The following is a 17,835-nucleotide window of genomic DNA, read 5'->3' on the forward strand; positions in this document are numbered from 1 at the left end:
TATAAGCACGCCTAATGTTGTGCAAATTTTAGACACTCAATAATTATATGTTGAACGGATAATACAGCTTGAAAATGTTATTTATACATTTTCTTCATTTTCTACTTTCACTTTGCAGTGCAGTGAAAGATTTAAGATTATTCATAATCAAATCACTTGTTTAGGAGTCCTTATATAAAACAACTTCATATCTAAGATTTGAGCTGCGCTGGGGAAATAATTCTATCATTTAAGAACATAGCATATGGAAGTCTACAACAGGCACACATCTAAAGGCTAATCTACCATCTATATTATTATAGAGAGACAGTTTGAAATCTGTGTCACAATGACAACTTCTGAGAATTTTATTGTAGTCTATTACATTCATATCATCTTTTCAAAAAGTTATATTTTGCTTTTAATTGACAATAATAATTGTACAATGTGATGCTTTGATACATATACACATTGTGGAATGATCAAATCAGGCTAATCAGCATATCCATCATGTCATATAGTTATCATCTGAATACTGCTTTCTATAATATTTGTAATCTGAACACTCCACCTATAATAAAATATTTAAAATATTTACATCAGAGCTATTATAAGTCATAAATTCTAACTGCAAGAAGGGACCTCAAAAATGGCCAATTTGATCCCCAGTTATTAGATACTTGAATTTCCAAAACAGTATGTAGACACTGGGTCACCTTCAATGCCCAGGGAATCCCATTATCTCCTGGTTTGCTTGCTCTGCTGTGGAAAGACTGGATTCTCTGAAAGTCATTTCTGTAATAAACTGAAGCCTGCCTCTGTGCAACTTCTAAATGTTCCTTTGTTCTACACAATATGGCCATTTTTTTCTTTCTTTCTTTCTCTCCTTTCTTTCTTTCTTTCTTTCTTTCTTTCTTTCTTTCTTTCTTTCTTTCTTTCTTTCTTTCTTTCTCTCTCTCTCTCTCTCTCTCTCTCTCTTTCTTTCTTTCTTTCTTTCTTTCTTTCTTTCTTTCTTTCTTTCTTTCTTTCTTTCTTTCTTTCTTCCTTTCTTTCTTTCTTTCTCTCTTTCTCTTTTTTTAGATGGAGTTTCGCTCTTGTTGTCCAGGCTGGAGTTCAATGGCATGATCTCGGCTCACTGCAACCTCTGCCTCCTGAGTTCAAGCGATTTTCCTGCCTCAGCCTTCCAAGTAGCTGGGATTACAGGTGCTTGTTACCAGGCCCAGCTAATTTTTTGTATTTTTAGTAGAGGTGGGCTTTCACCATGTTGACCAGGCTGGTCTTGAATTTCTGACCTCAGGTGATCCACCCGCCAAAGTGCTGGGATTACAGGCGTGAGCCACCGCACCCGGCCCAATATGGCCGTTTCTACTCAAAACACCAGATGCTAAAGCGCTGTTATCCTGTAGCCCTGTTTTTTTTTCTTCCTAATTTCCTTTTGCTATTTCTCATATGACATGGTTTTGATGTGTCTCACAATTTAAGCTCTGGAAATGTTCTCATTTAAAATATCTTTTAAAAAATTGTGCAGCCTGTGACAGATCACAGGAATGGTTACATTAAATAGATCTAGACAGATAAAATAGTGGAGTTCATGGTTCCAAGACAGTGAAAATTGTTTTATCAACACATCCATCAACTTGCCATTCCAAGTTGTTACTAAATATGTTGCATAGGACAGACGCAAGATAAGAACATTTCATCATCCCCAGAAACCCCCCCCCAGATCTCAGTGTTTCCAGGTCAAACTTCACATCATTCTCTTACTTTCCTTCTTTCCTTTCCAGGTAGCCTTCCTCAAGTTGGCAAGAATGTCCTGAGATACATTATTTCTGTTCATTCTGGAAATCCAGATACTCTAGGCTAGAACAGCTCTACAAATGTCTAGTAAGAATTGTGTAAAAAAGGGGTTTAGTGGATTTGTCATTCAACAAACCTGAGCTAGATTCTCAGTGTACTATTAATAACATAATCCCCTGGAAGATCATCTCACGTTAATTTCTGTTTCCTCATGTTTAAAAGATGCAAATAATAATACTTACATAATGGAGTTGTGATGAAATTAGGTGAGATAAAGTATTTATAGAACACTTAGTTTAATGTATGAAACCTATTTAGTTGCATAATAAATGTTAATTCTTCCCTGCTTTCATTGTATCTATTAAGGGTATGATAAAAATATCTGCCTTACAGCAGAAGATTAAATGAGGTACCATATGAATAAAAGGTTTTTATTAACCCTTAAACCTTATAGAAATTTATATGTATTAAATCCCTCAACATTTCTTTGACCGAGATTAGTTATTACCATTCTAACCAGAAAAATTGGGCTTCCCAGTGAATTTCAGAGAAAACACTGTAAGTCATAGGCTGAACTACTTCTGAAATCCTGGAGTCTTTATTTGTAAAGCCACTATTTTACTTTTCTAGCTCGATGTCAGTCAGTGTTAGAACACTGCAAATCTAGAAGAAGGTAAGAGATTCTCTTACCTTAAACTTGGAAAAGAAGAGAGATACACTGAGCCAGCCTCCTCTGGGATATTCATAAAAGAGAGGACCTAGCAGTGATGTCTGACTGCTCTGGTAGATCAAGAAGGAAGGGTCATGAGCCTGGAGAGCCTGCCCAGTGGGACTGAGCCTTATGTAACCTCCCAAACAAAAGCCATGGAGCAAGTCAATTGCTTTGTAATCTAGGGTCTTGTCTCATAAGTTCCATCTCCCAGAAGAAGGTAGCTTAGTGATTGTTGACCTCGTCTCCTGTTACCAGATATTTAGTCCAAACTAAAACTGTGTCTCCACTTGAAATCCCCTGTCACATGGAGGGTCTAGAGTATGCTTGTCAAAGTAAAGACTAGTATTCAACCACTTAGTAACATTCTCAGTTCCCAAAATAATTTCCTGAAAAACACCAAGTTCCCTAATCAAGGCCATTTGAGCCTTCTGTTTCAAGTCTATTCCTACTATGTCTGTTGTAATAATAATTCCCAAATTATTATTGCCCCAGAGAACTGAGACTTTATTTTATTTTTATCTTTCTGCTATGGGTCCTAGCATAGTGTTATGTTATTAATAGTGCTTCAATTAATAATTATCACGTTAAGTTTGCCTGATCATAATAAATTAACATTTATTATGCAACTAAATAGGTTTCATACATTAAACTTTCCATGACATCCTTCTTTGTTAATTTTCTTTGAGCAGAGACATTCCCATAGATCTTAGCAAATTAGTTTAATTCCTTTGAAAAAATGTTGGTTGGTCATGTGTAAAAATATTTATATTTTATAACATATATTTACATGTTTGTGTGTGAATATATGTATCCAAGTGCCCACTTATTCACAGGCAATTCTTCTGAAGAGGTCTAGAGTGACTAAGGTAATTCTTTGGGGTGTGTGTGTGTGTGTGTATGTGTGTGTTTCTGTGTGTCTGTGGGGAGGACGGCCAGATCCCAACAGCAATCAGGGCTGGGATATCTGAGAGAGTCAGGGACTCCTGAGGTATCTTTGGTGCCAATAAATGGAGGAGAGAGGGAATGGGAGGGGTAGGAAGCAAAATGTATTAACTATTTGCTATGTGCCAAGCAGTATAATAATCATAACAGCTAAGCCTAATATTGCACTTACTAAATTCGACACAATTTGCACATTTTAAGTAATTTCATTTGTGCAACACCACTAAGAAGGAGATACTATTGGTATCACATGTATACATTATATCATTTAATCCTTGTAATAAGTCTGCGAAGTTATTGTTATTCCTGTTGTCCAAGAATAGATGCGTCAAGTAGCTGAAATGAAGTTTGCCTGATCCTAAGGTATGTTCTTCCCTCTACATCAAACTTCACCCAGCCACATTGCCCTAGTTGCTTTTTAAAAAATTTTTCATAGCTTTTTATTGTGAAATAAATCAAAAACAAAGAAGAAAGACCACACAAAACAACCATATAGCTTAGTGAAATATTATCAGCCAAATCCCTTTGTAATCACCACTCAGATCAAGGGAAAAGAACTTTGACAGCCACTCCAGAAATCTCTCCACATGCTCTGACTTAAAAATAGTTAGAACTTCCTCCCTCTCCATTGTAGTTATCCTCATCATGTTACTCCATTTTTGACTAGTGGAGACCTCTTCAAGTTGGCTGAGTCTTTCTGACACGACTCTGTATTCTTTAAACAATTTTTTTTATGTCAGTAGCTTTTGGGGTATTAAAAAACCTCAATTGCTTTTCAGTGAAAGTGAAATCTGGCATATATTATAATACAAGGATGAACCATAATATAGGTTACAAAGCCAATATAAGGTTTAATCTCTGCTAACTTCTAGTCTCCTCTTTTCTCCAGCGACTCTGTCCTTCATTCAGTCCCTTCTTCTCACCATGCTTCCTCTCACCACCAGACCTTTGCACAGACTGTTGACTCTGCTTGGAATGTCTTTTCTCTTTTCTTTTTACTTAATAAGCTTCTAATTATCCTTTGTCCCAGTTGTATGACAACTTCCTCAGGGAAGATTTTTTGACCTTGGTTATGTCAGGGTCAAATGCATCTTTTGGAACATTCCTTTTGGAATGTCATTGACCTCTCCATCATTGCAACCATTACAATTTTACTTATATTTGTTTACTATTTGATTAACTTCTATCTCTCCTATTCATGTATAAGCGCAGTGAGGGCAACAACCAAGTCTCCTTTTTCTCAACTTGTATGCATATAATATGAGTAACAAAAGGCTAGACTAGGATTTCCCAGCCTGGGCACCGCTGACCTTTTAGGCTGGATATTTGTTTCACAACATCCTGGTTTCTACCCACTAGATGAAACATACATGCATTGTAACCATACTCTGGTTGTATTAATAAACAATATCTCCAGATGTTGCCAAATGGTCCCCTGGCAGTCAAAATTGGCCCAGTTAAGAACCATTGGAACAGACATATAGAAGATACTCAAAACTATTTATTAAATGATTAAATAAATAACTCAAGATTCACATCCGGAAGTGTATGGAAATGAATCTTTCAACTCAAGATAAAGATGGGGAGGTTGGTAGGTGAGCATAGAATTGTAGATGTCTAGACTGTATATTTGTCTTTTTCTCATCCATCCGTGGTACACTGATTCATTTTCTTTACTGTTGTAGTGATACTTCAGTTAAATGGATGAAGAATAGTAATCTAATTTAGAATGAGAGCATTCTTCTCCTTGATCAATTCTAATGAAACACCAACAATTCTTCCTTACCAACTATCCATTTTGAATAATATGGATTAACTTCTGTATGTATGCAAATTTTCTTCAGAAGCAAGTTGTCTATGTGGGTTCTTGCTTAGGGGAATAAGGGAACAAGTGAATGGTCCTACAACTCGTGCTATGAAATTAGATACAACTGAGGGGGTAACATAGAGGACTTATGACTGTGAAAATATATAGGGCTTCTTGTACTTTCTTTAATAATTTCTCCTATAATCTTCTACCTCTATAAGTAGAACATGGAATTATATGACAATAATGATGTTAAAATCTTGGTCTGCTACTTCCTGACTTCAAGTAAGAGTCTAAAGAATTGACTATGGAACAGGAAATTGTGTAGCATGATTTCAAAAGTTATTTTCAGGTGACTGGGTAGGGAGAATGCTGTTACAATGCATGTATGTGTGAAGAATATGACATATTTAATGATTCTGAATACTATGTGATGAAAACATTTTTCTTCTCTAAGCTACATTAGAGAGTGAGAGAGTGGTACTGCAAGTTTTTGTCTGGTAGATATGTGTATTAGTTTGCTAGAGCTGCCATAAAAGTACCACAGACTGGGTGGCTTCTGTGACAGAAATTTATTGTTTTACAATTCTGGAGGCTTAAAGTCTGAGATCAAGGTGTTGTCAGAGTTGCTTTCTTTTGTCATTTTTCCCTTTGGCTTGCCAATGGCTGTCTTTTCCCGGTGTCTTCACATGGTCTTCCTTGTGTACATGTCTCTGTCCTTCTTAGAAGGGCACCAGTCATATTGGATTAGGGTCCACCCTAATGATCTCATTTTAACTTAATTACTTCTTTAAGTAATTAAGTTAAAATGTATTGTCTCCAAATAGTCACGTTCCGAGGTATCAGAGGTTAGGACTTCAACATATAAAGTTTTTTTGGGTGTATGTATTAAAATCGGATAAAATATATCACACCAAGGAAGTCTCTTTAGTTTTTTCCCATCAAGTAGTCCATTTGTCCAGAAGTATCTCCATCTTTCATGCTATACAGTTACAGATGCACAAATAATCACATGTATTCACACATACACATGCATATAAAATACCAGACCACAGCAAAATAGAAAGTTATAAGGCTTTGGTTGGCCTTGGCATGGGCTGGCATCCTGGTTCAACCACTGTCCTTCTGTAAGAGCATGGGTGTGTTGTTAGAGCCATTGTCCCCAGTCTCACAAATACTCACATTCCCATTCATCATCTCTCTGGGGGAAAATATTTGGAGAAGTAGATGAAGGAAACTCAGATATCCAATCAACCAAAAATGTTGTTCTAATGTTCCATATTTTACAAAGTAACTATTGGGAAATACTATAGTAATGCACCAAGTACTTCATGAAATGAGTAATTTGCTGCTGCAATAATTCTACTCCCCTCCACCTTGATATACAGACTGTATTTAATTAATCCCAAAGGGAATTTGAGCAAAGGGAGTTGAGGATACAGGCATACTTTCCTTCAGGAAAGCCGATATTTTAAGAAACCAAATTTAAAAAAAAGGAAATTAAAAACTCCAAAAATGTGAGTGGGGTTCACAATTATCAATGCAGACAGCCTCCTTGTGGAATTCCTGTAAATGCCATCATCTTAGGGACTTTCATGTCCTAGTTTAGACGAGCAAAAAACAAAACAAAACGAGGACTTCACAGAGAGAAGCTTCATGGGGGGTGTGTCACTGGGGATGTGACCTCAACAGCTGAAACCTAAGGATGATTAACAGTGATTCAGAAAGATCAGTAAAAATGAAGATAAATAAGCTCTGGTATCTTAATGTGGGTCAATGTAAAAAGAAGATTTGATTTGCAAATGTTTGACATATAAACTTTGGATTGTTATGTAGATACATAATATTATTACATAATACATAAAGTCACTGAAAATTTGTTTTAAATGGATTTTTTTTTTTTTTTTTTTTTGAGACGGAGTCTCGCTTTGTCACCCAGGCTGGAGTGCAGTGGCGCAATCTCGGCTCACTGCAAGCTCCGCCTCCCAGGTTCACGCCATTCTCCTGCCTCAGCCTCCCGAGTAGCTGGGACTATAGGCGCCCGCCACCACGCCCGGCTAATTTTTTGTATTTTTAGTAGAGACGGGGTTTCACCGTGTTAGCCAGGATGGTCTCGATCTCTTGACCTCGTGATCCGCCCGCCTCGGCCTCCCAAAGTGCTGGGATTACAGGCGTGAGCCACCGCGCCCGGCCTAAATGGATATTTTTACGCTATTGGCAGAAAATCTGAGTGGGTGGTATTGAGTATGGGACCTCGGGGTAGCAATTCCCCCAAGTGTAATTGGGGGAATTATAATTTAAAAGACAATTATATTATTGTAAATGAACCCTGTAGTACACCCAGGCATAAATTATGTTTGTATTGGGTATGGGACCTTGGGGTAGCAAATGCTGCCAGTGATGCTGATGCAGGGAGCCAGCTAACAGCCCATAGAGAGATACTACTTTATAAAAACTCAGGTTTGAACCAGAATTTGTTTGTTCATCCTACTATTTTGAATTTGGCACTCTGTAAAACTTTCCTATAGCACAAATCCCTGTCTCTATTCTAAGAAATCACTATCCAGAAGGGATAATAAAGTTAGTACTTTACTAGGACAAGAATGGGCAAGTTCATTTATGTATTCCATACCTACATGGCACATAGGCACATTAACACAAAGTATGGGGCAAATTCAAACGACAATTACATTATTGTAGGTGAACTCTGTAGTACACCCCGGCATAAATTATGTTTGTTAAGTCAGCATTCCATAAAATTCTCTGTTCACATTTTTGTGTCATGCATAAGGCTGAGATTCTTAGCTATTTCTCTCATTTCTCCTCTTTAGATATCTGTATCTATATATATCTCATCTACAAGTAGATTATCTGTGTGTGTGTATATATATACACACATATATATAGTGGGGGCTCACATGTGCTTGTGTGCACATTTTTATGTGTATGATTGAAGAGGTTATTTTTTTGTCAATTGTGTCTCTTTTTTATTGTAGTTTAAGTTCCGGGATACATGTGCAGAAAGTGCAGGTTTGTTACATAGGTATACATGTGCCATCGTGGTTTGCTGCACCAATCAACCCATCATCTCCATTAGGTACTTCTCCTAATGTTATCCCTCTCCTAGGCCCACACCCTCTGACAGGCTCTGGTGTGTGATGTTCCCCTCCCTGTGTCCATGTGTTCTCATTGTTCAACTCCCACCTATGAGGGAGAACATGTAATGTTTGGATTTTTGTTCCTGTTAGTTTGCTGAGAATGATGGTTTCCAGGTTCATCCATGTCCCTGCAAAGGACATGAACTCATTCTTTTTTTATGGATGCATAGTATTCCATAGTATATATGTGCCACATTTTCTTTATCCAGTCTAACATTGGTGGGCATTTGAGTTTTTCAAATCTTTGCTATTGTAAATAGTACTGCAATAAACATATGTGTGCAAGTGTCTTTATAGTAGAATTGTTTATAATCCTTTGGGTATATGCCCAGTAATGAGATTGCTGAGTCAAATGGTATTTCTGGTTCTAGATCCTTGAGGAATCACCACACCGTATTCCATAATGGTCGAACTAATTTACACTCCCTCCAACAGTATAAAAGTGTTCCTATTTCTCCACATCCTCTCCAGCATCTGTTGTTTCCCAACTTTTTAATGATCACCGTTCTAACTGGCATGATTTGTATCTCATTGTGGTATCTCATTGTATCTCATTGTGGTTTTGATTTGCATTTCTCTAATGACCAGTGATGATGAGCTTTTTTCATATGTTTCTTGGCCACATAAATGTCTTCTTTTCAGAAGTATCTATTCATATCCTTTGCCCACATTATGATGGGGTCATTTGTTTTTTTCTTGTAAACTTGTTTAAGTTCCTTGTATATTCTAGGTATTAGCCCTTTGTCAGATGGATAGATTGCAAAAATCTCCAATTCTGTAGGTTGCCTTTTCACTCTGATGATAGTTTCTTTTGCCATGTAGAAGCTCTTTAGTTTAATTAGATCCCATTTGTCAATTTTGGCTTTTGTTGCCATTGCTTTTGGTGTTTTAGTAATAAAGTCTCTGCCCATGCCTATGTCCTAAATGGTATTGCGTAGGTTTTCTTCTAGGTTTTTTTTTATGGTTTTAGTTTAAGTCTTTAATCCATCTTGAGTTAATTTTTGTATAAGGTTTAAGGAAGGGGTTCAGTTTCAGTTTTCTGCATATGGCTAGCCAGTTTTCCCAACACCATTTGCTAAACAGAGAATCCTTTCCCCATTGCTTTTGTCAGGTTTGTCAAAGATCAGATGGTTGTAGATGTGTGGTGTTATTTCTGAGGTCCCTGTTCTGTTCCATTGGTCTATATATCTGTGTAGGTATCAGTACCATGCTGTTTTGGTTACTGTAGCCTTGTAGTATAGTTTGAAGTCAGGTAGCATGATGCCTCTAGTTTTGTTCTTTTGCTTAGGATTGTCTTGGCTATACAGGCTCTTATTTGAAATTTCCATATGAAATTTAAAGTAGTTTATTTCTAATTCTGTGAAGAAAGTCAATGGCAGACTGATGGGAATAGTATTCAATCTGTAAATTACTTTGGACAGTATGGCCATTTTTTTGATATTGATTATTCCTATCCATGAGCATGGAATGTTTTCCATTTGTTTGCGTCCTTAGTTCCTTGAGCAGTGGTTTGTAGTTCTCCTTGAAGAGGTCCTTCACATCCCTTGTTAGTTGCATTCCCAGGTATTTTATTCTCTTTGTGAATGGGAGTTCACTCATGATTTGGTACTCTGTTAGTCCATTATTGGTGTATATAAATGCATGCGATTTTTGCACGTTGATTTTGTATCCTGAGACTTTGCTGAAGTTGCTTATCAGCTTAAGGAGTTTTTGGGCTTAGACGATGGGGTTTTCTAAATATACAATTGTGTCATCTGCAAACAGTGACAATGTGACTTCCTCTCTTTTTTTTCGAATACCCTTTATTGCTTTCTCTTGCCTGAACACCCTGGCCAGAACTTCCAATACTATGTTGAATAGGAGTGGTGAGAGAGGGCATCCTTGTCTTGTGCTGGTTTTCAAAGGGAATGCTTCTAGCTTTTGCCCATTTAGTATGATATTGGCTGTGAGTTTGTCATAAATAGCTCTTATTATTTTGAGATATGTTCCATCAATACCTAGATTATTGAGTGTTTTTAGCATGAAGGGGTGTTAAATTTTATCAAAGGCTTTTTTTTGCATTTATTGAGATAATCATGTGGTTTTTGTCATTGGTTATGTTTATGCAATGGACTATGTTTATTGATTTGTGTATGTCGAACCAGACTTGCATCCCAGAGATGAAGCTGACTTGATCATGGTGGATAAGGCTTTTGATGTGCTGCTGGATTCGTTTTGCCAGTATTTTATTGAGGGTTTTCACATAGATGTTCATCAGGGATATTGGCCTGAAATTTGTTTTCAAATTTCAACAACAAGATTGAAATCTTGTTGTGTCTCTGATAGGTTTTGGTATCAGAATGATGCTGTCCTCATAAAATAAGTTAGGGAGGAGTCCCTGTTTTTCTATTTCTTGGAATAGTTTAAGAAGGAATGGTACCAGCTCCTCTTTGTACCTCTGGTAGAATTTGGCTGTGAATCTGTCTGGTCTTGGGCTTTTTTTGTTTGGTAGGCTGTTAATTAATGCCTCAATTTCAAAACTTGTTACTGGTCTATTCAGAGATTCAACTTCTTCCTGGTTTAGTCTTGGGAGGGTATATGTGTCCAGGAATTTATCCATTTCTTCTAGATTTTCTAGTTTACTTGCAAAGAGGTGTTTATAGTATTCTCTGATAGTAGTTTGTATTTCTGTGGGATCAGTGGTAATATCCCCTTTATCATTTTTTATTGTGTCTATTTGATTCTTCTCTCTTTTCTTCTTTATTAGCCTGGCTAGTGGTCTATTTTGTTGATCTTTTCAAAAAACCAGCTCCTGGATTTATTGATTTTTTTTGAAGGGTCTTTTGTGTCTCTATTTCCTTCTGTTCTGCTCTGATCTTAGTTATTTCTTGCCTTCTGCTAGCTTTTGAATGTTTGCTCTTGCTTCTCTAGTTCTTTTAATTGTGATGTTAGGGTGTCAATTTTAGATCTTTCTCACTGTCTCATGTAAGCATTTAGTGCTATAAATTTGCCTGTAACCATTGCTTTAGCTGTGTCCCAGCGATTCTAGTACCATGTGTCTTTGTTCTCAGCGGTTTCAAAGAACTTATTTATTTCTGCCTTAACTTCGTTATTTACCCAGCAGTCATTCAGGAACAGATTCAGTTTCCATGAAGTTGTGCGGTTTTGAGTGAGTGTCTTAATCCTGAGTTCCAATTTGATTGCACTGTGGTCTGAGAGACTGTTTGTTATGATTTCTGTTCTTTTACATTTGCTGAACAGTGTTTTACTTCCAATTATGAGGTCAATTTTAGAATAAGTGCTATGTGGTGCTAAGAAGAATGTATATTGTGTTGATTTAGGGTGGAGTGTTCTGTAGATGTCTATTAGGTCCACTTGGTCCAGGCTGAGTTCAAGCCTGAATATCCTCGTTAATTTTCTGTCTTGTTAATCTGTCTAATATTGACAGTGGGGTGTTAAAGTCTCCCACTATTATTGTGTGGGAGTCTAAGTCTCTTTGTATGTCTCTAAGAACTTGCTTTATGAATCTGGGTGCTCCTGTATTGGGTGCATATATGGGTGCATATATATTTAGGATAGTTAGCTCTTCTTGTTGCATTGATCCCTTTACCATTATGTAATGCCCTTCTTTGTCTTTTTTGATCTCTGCTGGTTTAAAGTCTGTTTTACCAGAGACTAGGATTGCAACCCCTGCTTTTTTTTGCTTTCCATTTGCTTGGTAAATGTTCCTCCATCCCTTTATTTTGAGCCTATGTGTGTCTCTGCACGTGAGATAGGTCTCCTGAATACAACACACCAATGGGTCTTGACTCTTTATCCAATTTGCCAGTCTGTGCCTTTTAATTGGGGCATTTAGCTCCTTTTCATTTAAGGTTAGTATTGTTATGTGTGAATTTGATCCCGTCATCATGATGCTAACTGGATATTTTGCACATAAGTTGATGTAGTTCCTTCACATATGTTTTTGCAGTGGCTGGTATCAGTTTTTCCTTTCCATATTTAGTGCTTCCTTCAGAAGCTCTTGTAAGGCAGGCCTGGTGGTGACAAAATCCCTCAGCATTTGCTTGTCTGTAAAGGATTTTATTTTTCCTTCACTTATGAAGCTTAGTTTGGCTGGATATGAAATTCTGGGTTGAATTTTTTTTTCTTTAAGAATGTTGAATATTGGCCCCCCACTCTCTTCTGGCTTGTAAGGTTTCTGCAGAAAGACCCACTGTTAGTTTGATGGGCTTCCCTTTGTGGGTAACATGACCTTTCTCTCTGGCTGCCCTTAACATTTTTTCCTTCATTTCAACCTTGGTGAATCTGATGATTATGTGTCTTGGGGTTGCTCTTCTCTTGGATTACCTTAGTGGTATTCTGTGTATTTCCTGAATTTGAATGTTTGCCTGTCTTGCTAGGTTGGGGAAGTTCTCCCGGATAATATCCTGAAGTGTGTTTCCCAACTTGGTTCCATTCTCCCCGTCACTTTCAGTCACACCTATCAATCATAGGTTTTGTCTTTTCACATAGTCCCATATTTCTTGGCGGCTTTGTTCATTCCTTTTTATTCTTTTTTCTCTAATCTTGTCTTCATGCTTTATTTCATTAAGTTGATCTTCAATCTCTGATATTCTTCTTTCTGCTTGATTGATTTGGCTACTGTTACTAGTGTATGCTTCACGAAGTTCTCTTGCTGTTTTTCAGCTCCATCAGGTCATTTATGTTCTTCTCTAAACTGATTATTCTAGTTAGCAGTTCCTGTAACCTTTTATCAAGGTTCTTAGCTTCCTTGCATTGGGTTAGAACATGCTCCTTTAGCTTGGAGTAGTTTGTTATTACTCACCTTCTGAAGCCTACTTCTGTGAGTTCATCAAACTCATTCTCTGTCCAGTTTTGTTTCCTTGCTGGTGAGGAATTGTGATCCTTTGAAGGAGAAGAGGCATTCTGGTTTTCAGAATTTTCAGCATTTATGCACTGGTTTTTCCTCACTTCCTTGATTTATCTACCTTTGACCTTTGATGCTAATGACTTTTGGATGGGGTTTTTGCATGAGCATCCTTTTAGTTGATGTTGATATTATTACTTTTTGTTTGTTAGTTTTTTTCTCACTGTCAGGCCCCTTTACTGCAGGTCTGCTGGAGTTTCCTGGAGGTCCACTCCAAACCCTGTTTGCCTGGGTATCACAAGTAGAGGCTGCAAAACAGCAAAAATAGCTGCCTGCTCTTTCCTCTGGAAGCTTCATCCCAGAGGGGCACCTGCAAGATGCCAGCTGAAGCTCTCCTGTATGAGGTGTCTGTCAACCTCTGCTGGAAAGTGTCTCTCAGTCAGGAGGTATGGGGGTCAGGGACCCACCTGAGGAGGCAGTCTGTCCCTTGGCAGAGTTTGAGCACCGTGCTGGGAGATCCGCTGCTCTCTTCAGAGCTGGCAGGCAAGAATGTTTAAGTCTGCTGATGCTGCACCCACAGCTGCCCCTTTCCCCAAGTGCTCTGTCCCAGGGAGATGGAAGTTTTATCTATAAGCCCCTCACTGGGTCTGCTGCCTTTCTTTCAGAGATGCCCTTCCCAGAGAGGAGGAATCTAGAGGGGTAGTCTGGCAACAGACACTTTGCTGTGCTGTGATGGGCTTTGCCCAGTTTGAACTTCCTGGTGGCTTTGTTTGCACTGTGCAGGGAAAACTGCCTACTCAAGACTCAGTAAGCTCGAGCATTCCAGGTTGACTTTAGACTGCTGTGCTGGCAGTGGGAATTTCCAGCCAGTGGATCTGAGCTTGCTGGGCTTTGTGGGGGTGGGACCCACTGAGCAAGACCACTTGGCTACCTGGCTTCAGTCGCCTTTCCAGGGGAGTGAACAGTTTTGTATCTCTAGTGTTCCAGGCACCACTGGGGTATGAAAACGAAACAAAACAAAAAACTCTTTCAGCTAGCTCAGTGTCTGCTCAAATGGCTGCCCAGTTTTGTGCTTGAAACCCCAGGCCGTCAGGTGCCTGAAGGAATCTCCTGGTCTGTGGGTTGCAAAAACCATGGAAAAAGTGTAGTATCTGGGCCAGATAGTACCATCCCTTATGGCAAAGTCCATCATAGCTTCCCTTGGCTAGGGGAGGGAGTTCCCTGGTCCTTTGCACTTCCTGGGTAGGGTGACACTGAACCCTGCTTTGCCCTTCGTGGGATGCACCCACTATCTAACCAATCCCAACGAGATGAACTGGGTACCTCCATTGGAAATGCAGAAATCATCCACCTTCTGTGTTGGTCTCATTGGAAGCTGCAGACTGTAGCTGTTCCTATTTGGCCATCTTGCCAGATCATCAAAGAGGTTCTTTATGAAATAATTTCACTGAGAAAAACAGTCTAACCAGAAGATACTGGATTCACACTTTAGTGAGGGCTCTACATAATTTGCTGAAGAGCTATCTTATGCCTAATTAAAAATGGAAAAAATAATCCTAAAATTTCTATGGTACCACAAAACACCCAGAATAGCCAAAACCATCTAAGCAAAAAGAACAGAACTAGAATCGTCACATTACCTGACTTCAAATTATACTACAGAGTTGCAGTAACAAAAACAGCATGGTACTGGCATAAAAACACATAGAACAATGGAACAGAATAGAGAACCTAGAACTCAATACATACATCTACAGTGATCTCATTTGCAACGAAGGTGCCAAGAATATACACTGGGGAAAGGACAAGTTTCTTCAACAAATGATGCTGGGAAAACTGAATTTGCAGAAGAGTGAAAGTAAACCCCTATCTCTCACATATATAAACAATAAATCAAAATGGATTAAAGGCTTAAATATAAGACCTCAAACTATAAAACTGCTATAAGAAAATATTGAAGAAACTCTCCAGGACATTGGGCAAAGATTTCTTAAGTAATACTCTCAATCACATACAACCAAAGCAAAAATGGGCAAATGGGACAACATGAAGTTAAAAAGCTTCTGCGCAGCAAAGGAAACAGTCCACAAAGTGAAGAGAGAACCCACAGAATGGGAGAAAATATTTGCCAACTACCCCTCTGACAAAGGATTAATCACCAGAATATATAATGAATTCAAACAACACAATAGCAAAAAATCCAATAGTCTGAGTGAAAAAAGGCAAACTATAATTTGGAGATCATGGCAGATGGGAGGCAAGACTAGATTGCAGCTCCCACTCAGACAGACAGGACAGCGTGTGGAGTCTCGCACTGTGAACTTTTTCTCCAGAACGTCTGCAGGAATACACTAGGAAAGCCAAGAGAACCCAGAGATCCTCTGAAGGAAGTGGACTGCTCCTGCAGGACCTGGGAGACACCCCAAATACTGTGAGTGCCCAAACTGTGGAAGTGGGAAAGAGAGATCATCTGCCCCTGAACACACACCCCACTGGGGAATCTGAGGTCTAGATTATGTGAGAAGATTCTGACCTTACCGGGAACTGAGTCAATTTAGAGAGCCAAGCAAAATACAGGGGTAGAGGAAGCAGCAGGAAAATCCCTGTGAGCTTGCTGGGTCCCCTAGCAAGCCATGTCTGCCTCACCTCTCAGGGGTCTTTGAGGAGGGCTGCCAGAGGCACTGGGAAGTGTCCCAGGGAGGAAGAAACCTCCAGCTGAACTTTGTAACAATTTGAACCCATAGAGAAGTCTCCTGGCCAGAACTTTGGGGAGGGCATGAATCCAGCATGCAGACTCCATAGGCCGGAAAAGAAGGAAAGCCATATTTGCTTTCACAGCTGGGAGGTGGGTGGCCTGGGGCAAGTTCTCAGCCCTGCTCACCCACTGCCTGGAAACAGACTCAGTGCTGTTGGCAGGGGCACGGTGGGAGTGACACAGGCCGTTTGGGATGCATGGGAGCTGGGTGAAGCCTGTGACTGCTGGCTTTCCCCCACTTCCCTGACAACCTGCAGGACACAGTAGAGGCAGCCATAATCCTCGTAGGAACACAACTCCATTGACCTGGGAAGCCTTCCCCTATCTCCCACAGCAGCCACAGCAAGACCCATCCAACTAGAGTCTGAGCTCAGACATGACTAACCCTGCCCCCACCTAATGGTCCTTCTCTACCCACCCTGGTAACTGAAGAAAAAGGTTATATAATCTAGGGAGTTCTAGGGCCCTGTCCACCGCCTGTTCCTCCCCATACTACTACAGCTGATGCTCTCTTGAAAGTGCCACCTCCTGGCAGGAAGCCAACCAGCACAAAATGTGCACTCATCAACCAAAGCTTAGAACCCTCACAGAGTCCACTTCACACCCTTGCTACCTCCACTGGAGCAAGTGTTGAGAGACCCGCAGGTGGTTCACATCACAGGACTGTAAAGACAACCCACAGTACCAGCCCAGAGCCTGGTAGACTTGCTGGGTGGCTAGATCCACAAGAGAGATAACAATCACTACAGCCCAGCTCTCAGGAAGTCACATACCTAGGAAAAGGAGGAGAGTACTACATCAAGGAAACACCCCGTGGGACAAAAAATCTGAACAGCAGCGTTGAGCACTAGACCTTCCCTCTGACAGAACCTACCCAAATGAGAAGGAACCAGAAAACCAACTCTGGAAATATGACAAAACAAGGTTCTTTAACACCCTCACAACACCACACTAGCTCACTAGCAATGGATCCGAACAAAGAAGAAATCCCTGATTTACCTGAAAAAGAATTCAGGTTAGTTATTAAGCTAATCAGGGAGGCAACAGAGAAAGGCAAAGCACAATGTAAGGGAATAAAAAAAATGATATAAAAAGTGAAGGGAAAAACATTCAGCGAAATAGCATAAATAAAAAATCAAAACTTCAGAAAACAATGGGCACACTTACAGAAATGCAAAATGCTCTGGAAAATCTGAGCAAGATTTCAGGTCCAGGAAGACTGGTGAACAGGTGCCAGAGAGACTTGGTGGGTTGTCATCAAGTTAGACTACCCTTGAACCTGGGCAAAAGAGACACTAACTTGGTGAGCTCCTTCTCAAAGGAACATACAGGGCCACAGCTGGCTCTTACTCATAAGCACCATCTACTGGTCTTTAGGCCAGACTGCACAGCCCAATGTAAAACCTGCCTAGGAAAGTGCATAGCCTAAGACCCTATCCAGCATACTCTACAGTCACACACCCTAGGAAGGGGAGGAATGTCAAGAAAAAAATACATAAAGAAACAAACAAAAAATCCTATCTGCCTGAAAATAATTATGAATATTAGAAGTGTCAGTCTTTCCAGATGAGAGGGAAGAAGTGTAAGAATTCTGAGCTGTGAAAAATCTGAATGTGACACTACCAAAGGATCACACTAGCTCTCCAGCAATGGTCCCTACCCAAAATGGAAAGTCAGTAATGACAGATAAAGAATGCAAACAATGAGATATCATCTTACACCAGGCAGAATGGCTATTATTAAAAAGTCAATTTTGGTGAGGATGCATAGAAAAAGAATGCTTATACACTGTTGGTGGGAATGTAAATTAGTACAACCTCTATGGAAAACAGTATGGAG

This window comes from Gorilla gorilla, chromosome 9 (assembly GCF_029281585.2).
Source record: "Gorilla gorilla gorilla isolate KB3781 chromosome 9, NHGRI_mGorGor1-v2.1_pri, whole genome shotgun sequence".
Classification (NCBI taxonomy): domain Eukaryota; kingdom Metazoa; phylum Chordata; class Mammalia; order Primates; family Hominidae; genus Gorilla; species Gorilla gorilla.